A 6000-nucleotide genomic window follows, 5' to 3' on the forward strand; every position below is an offset into this window, starting at 1 on the left:
GGTTGGCATGATTGTGAGAATTTAACACAAATGCAGTAAAAAAAATGTGATGTTGTTAGTGCGACAGAGGAGCGTCTTTTAAATAATAAGCAAATAAACAAAATAAGTCATTCTGTATTTTTCAAGAGAGACTGAAGTCAGGACAGCATAGGCAATGAACAAGATACATTATGTTGACATGTATCTTTATCGTTGACCATAGTTTTTACAAATTCTGCAAAAACCAGTTTCGGTTACCTAAAACTATTATATGGTATTTTCAGTTATATGAATATTTCGCTATTTACAGCTTAATTTGGCTTTAACAAGACAAGATAAGAACAAAAAAGGTGCATGACAGCACGTTTGAAACTGTATCTTTAAAGGATACTGAATGTCCGTCCATGCCGTTTATTTAACAATACATGACGCTGCACAAGATTTTCATATCCTCAATAATTCACCTCTTGAATAATCGTCGCTTGCAATGTTGTTGCTAAAGCACACAAAGACATGAGTATTGGAACGATGGAAACCATTTTGCCCTGGATTTTCAACTTTGCTGGGGTCGACCACCCCCTAGCAAAATATTGCAGTTCAATTTCCTTTGTAATATCACATTACAACCTTGGTGAAAAAATATTTTTTTCTTGGTCACGGTTGTATGGTTCAACAAAAAGGAGGAGTTCCCACCAAACTACAACAATAAGTCCTGAACAATTTTACCTTTTCACGAGGGAGTCGGTTTCACTTAAACTGCCAAAAAGATGCTAAACAAATCGTCAGAAAAGAAAACAATTTTTCACATATTTTGACACCAAAGCGCATTGGAAAGAAATGTTCCATTAAATTCAGACAAACATTTTACCTCCAAGGTTTAAGAATTGTGTAGTAATTGTTCGCATGAGATTGAATAGGTTACAAAATATTTGGAAAGATAAATGTATTCCGTCGCCCAATTGAATGGATCTCATTCTAACAACATTTCAAGTTTATAATTTCATTAAGCTTGGCATGCAAGGGATATCAAATGCCATCACACGTGATATAATGCTTCTGATGTATAATTTCTATTTTGTGATGATTTTTTTTTTTGCAAAAGTGATCATAACTGGTCTATCCAGGGTAGCTAGTATGGGAAACCCAAACTATTTATTTGTTTATTTATTTGTTTATTTGTTTGTTTGTTTGTTTGTTCATTCTCCTCCCACTTTCAGAGGGAAGGGAACTGTAGAATAAAGTGCCATTTGTTACATCTTTCCTCTGAGGTCTCTACAGCGATTCTTTTCCTTCCCCTCTTATCAGTTTCTTCTCGTAGGGGGTTGGGAGTTCAATGCGCCAAGTTTATTTGTTTAGTGGAGCGGACCACCTGCCTCTGGCATTGGCGGATTTGGAAGAGGGGTTAGGTGGGTCCTCCCCTTCGATTTATGAAAAAATCAGACCAATGGTCCCTACTTGAATTTAGAATTTTTACTAGTTAAATTATGGTTCTAAACCGACCCAATTGGCATCGTCCGCCCTCTAACATACCACATTTTTTCGGGACCCCACACCAAAGGGGAGGAGGAGGTGAGGGTCAGTTTTGCATCTGCGGACCCCCTTTCAAATAATCCTGGATTCACCCCTGCCCTGGGGTCTGCTTATTAATGAACCGGTTATATTTTTTTGTGTCCCAGTTCTTACTATGTAATGCACCGTCATATAGGAGGTTTTCAAAAAAACTGTTGCTGACGAAGCCAAGAATGACGATGTTTATTGGAAGTGCTCAAAACCGGATGCAATATGGCATCGCTCATCACTCATCACTCGTGATCATTCAGTTATTACGCTTGGACATCGTTTACCTTTTATTTCATTAAATGTTATCGTGATTTTGACAAAATGATAAATAATTTGCCAGGTAGCTAATGGATATGCTCGGACAGGGGTCTTCTTGATGTTGAATGCATGCGAAAACAACGGTTGATGAAAAGTAAACGATGTAAAACAAACATAAATAATGTCTTAATGGATTCGTTTTAGATAAGTTATAATTATGATTTAATAGATTGTGTAAAAAGTGGGTATGGAGTTCTTATAATGCAACACCTAGCAGCATGCAACTTGGTACAAGTAAACGCACGTGAATGAGATGCTCCTTTTTTGTTTTTGGTCAAATAATTAATAGCGATTATTACCATGCGAAAAGAACCATTTTAAAAGATGCCTTTCATTAGAGTGATGCTGAAAAAAATACATCTGTCCTCAGCAAAAAGAGTGTTAAAATTAAAGACACACATAAAAAATGACAACCGTTCTTTATGAGAGATTGACAGCTAACGAATGAGTCACAGCTCACAATTTTCTCAGCCCCCATGAGCAACAAAGCAGGGATGTGCGAGACAAAAACGATTACAAGTTTTCAAACTACCGTCACCTCTTGCTTATATTTGAACCTCACAAAATTTATCATTGGTTTCGTCACGCAAGACACGCTAACGGCGTCGACACCTGAAGACTGACGCGTTTTGTAATAGCTGTGACGCAAACTATGAAACATGCTATTGCGCCTGTCCGTCTAAGTGAAACGTTTTTCTTGTCAAAATTACTGAACGGTCCATAAACTCTCGTGGGTAAAAATGATGATCTAAGGAGTTATTTTCACTATTGTAAGCGAATGTGAATATCTAACCAGTCACCTGGCATAAGGCGTTTTTCAGAGAGCCTGTTTGAATTTTTTCTTGTAACCTTTTTGTTAACGGCCTTGACGTAAACACAACTTCCTACTATTTACACGTAGACACATGTATATTTTAACACAGTTTCGTCGAAAAAAAAAACTTCTCCAAGGTTGTTGAACGTTTCCAAAGAACCCCTGGAAATCGTTTGTAGCGATAATGATAGTTCTCTTGTCAAGAAGATGTATTAGACTCGGACGTCTTACCTGTTTATTTCCGCCTTCTAGCTTGTACCTGGTGTTTCAATAGTCAAAGTTATTAGGAATTACACGTGTCCATATTACTTGACAAATATCCGTCTAGCCACGAAAACCGCACATCTAAAATGCCATTATTTTCTCCTATGTAAATGCCATTGGTTCTATTTTAACAAAATTAAATATTAGTACATATTTCAATGCGCTTCGTTATATTTTTGTTTGAATTTCTCTAACTCAATCGTGCTTACGTGTGTTTCAAAGGAGTGCAACATCTTTTGAATAATCTAAAAGGATCGGATTACGTATTCTGATCAAAAGCCTTGCTCAAAAATAAACCTCTTGAATACACAAGGCAACATAAAAATACAGTTCATGTATTCTATCGTTAAAATGCATAGGATGATTTTGCTGTTTTAAAATAAAGCAATTATAACGATTGGTTGTTAAAAGATGACAGCGTTGCATAAAACAAAGCAATGTGCTGTGTTTCGTAATGGCATGGATTGCTGTGCACGGGTTTCAAAACTGAATCTACAAAACGTGACTTAGTCTTTTTTAGGGGGAAGATCAAAACACATTTTGCAAAAGTTCTAATTTAGTATTTGATACAAATATTTTGACCCTGCATAAAACATGTTTATACATCTATCTCAGTGTTTAACAATGTCTTTATTTTATATCATTACATGAGTTGAGCTGGTGTCTGAACAAGAGGACGTGAGAGGGAAAGTTCAAGGAATAACTGTGTCAAATGTAATAAGAAATATAGAAAATAATAAAATAATAAGAATAAAAATAGGGAATGGTAGTTGAAAACTTTTTTTGGAGGGTGGGGGGCGCCTAAACCGTGTCATTTGATGTTGGAGTAATATTGCTTCAATCGGTCTGATGCACGAAGACTGCATGAGATCACGACTACAGTACTTCAAAAGATAAGTTGCAACAATGAAATGCTACAAAAGAAAATGAACACAAAAACTACACCCACCACCCAGCGCTTGTTAATATAAAACAACGTTGTCCGAACGCCCTCAGAGCAGCTGCAAGTGCACACGTTTTCGTTTCAAAGACAGAGGCAAGCAAGAGACAGTCAACGAAGGGATGTAACGTTACACTACCCGCGCATGGTATAGACAACCTGCAACTCTCACGTAGGTCTCCGCCTAGAAACAACGGCACAACAACGCACGCGCGTGTAATGACCTACGTCTAGCTACTACCCAATTCTGACAACAGTGTGTATTATTGTGTGAATTATATTTCTTTTTCAAGGAGTTCTTTCCCTCGGCCTTTTTTTATCGTCTCGTTTTACTAGAGGTAAAAGCTAAAAGTGCTGGCCGTCATCACGTGTAGCAAAGAGTGGCACCGGTTTGTCTGAATTCAAACTGAAGGGATACTGGTCTACCGCTTTCTATGAACACATGCCTGTCTCACTTTACTGAGGGTAATTTCTCTGTTGCCATCTCTGAATGTAGTCCGGTAGGAATGTGCACTTTTTGAGCACAAAAAGAAATATATAAAAAAGGGAAAGGAAAAAACTTCAGCAAAGGACCTCAACATAGGCATATTGTCGGATTCACTTACATTATTCCTCAAGTCTTTCACAGAGAGCCATCAGCCGAATTCTACGTTTGGATGCCCCTTTTAATTTGTCGATTTCTTCACGGACGCTGGCAGAAAACGTGGACTCTACTCATGGACGTCTATATGCGCGTCACACTATAACTGGACATCGCCAAAATTCAGAATCCTTGGTAAGTTTATAAACGAGCGTTGCTACCTATCGCACATGTATCATAATTAACGTTGTCTGTGCTTGCTTGGTATTCACGTTTGCTCATGTACGCTTAGAAGGTCTTTTCAAACGACAGTTTATCCTGGGGGTAGGGGATTGCTACTGTAAAAGTGACAAGGAGCCCCAAGGGGACAGGCTGAATGGGAGGGGGTATTTTACGGTAATTGCTGCAACAACTTTACCGATATCTGGCACGTACGTCAGCATATTGTAATGTCTTGAATCATAACTATTGCTTTTAACTTGGATAAATCGTTTTCTATAACCAATGCTATTCTCCTGATTAGCATCCCTTGAATAGAAAAATTTTAGAAAATATTTTCATTCAAGACAATCAAATACTTATTATTTTTATTTTTGTCAAGCTAAACTCCATCTTAATATTACCTGGCTTATAGCGTGGTACTTTCACTGTCGTTGACCTTTGAAATACTTTATTTAGGTTCTGCAATTACCGCAAAAGAAAAAATGTCAAGCAATATCATACAACCCAAAAAATATCGAGGAACTTTACAGTCTCTTGCTACTACCATGTCGTTTGTGGTTCATGTCTAAACCATTTATAAAAAGACAGACGAATTAAAAAATAAAATGTCATTGCCACGTGAAAGAAAACCCTGTCGTTTAGATAAAGACATATTAAAGCCTGATGTAATGTCTTGCTTGCTAACATTTACCGTTGACATATTAGTATTCGTTAAGACAAAAAGAAGATTTAACTGGCATTATATGCAAATGTACTTTAACTCTGGAGATTTCGTAACCATACGCAAAATTTCGTGTTTCTGTACTGCAATGTCACATAAGTGAGAACTCGGATAACAACCTCTCAGTCAGTGGGGCTATACCTGTGAACTATTGCTTGGCTCTTAGAAAAAAGTCAATTCTGCCCATGCACTATGAGAAATAACGTGTATCTTGACTTTTCATACACGGATAATGTTAACTTGTTTCATAAAAATAACAATATAATAATAATTATAACAATTATTATTATTATTATTATTATTATTATTGGTACTTTATTTTTACTTCAACGTCGTGACAATAAACATTTATAAAGTAAAAAAGTAAGATAAAGCACGTATATAAAGCTTATTACTATTACAAGTATCCTAACAATCTCCCACCACATCGATTCATATTGAAAAATTTACTCTGGCGTTTTTTGTGTATATTTTGCAGTTATTAAAAATATGAAGATCAAGCAAAGGCGGCGTTAACAGGACTTTTTAAGGGATAAACATGTACATTGTGATCTTATCATTTGATTGTGTGTTTGATTAAACCATAATCTTGAAGAAATGTT

The sequence above is a fragment of the Lingula anatina genome, chromosome 7, assembly GCF_051362555.1.
Source record: "Lingula anatina isolate TDL-2025a chromosome 7, LinAna3.0, whole genome shotgun sequence".
In the NCBI taxonomy this organism is placed as follows: Eukaryota; Metazoa; Brachiopoda; class Lingulata; order Lingulida; family Lingulidae; genus Lingula; species Lingula anatina.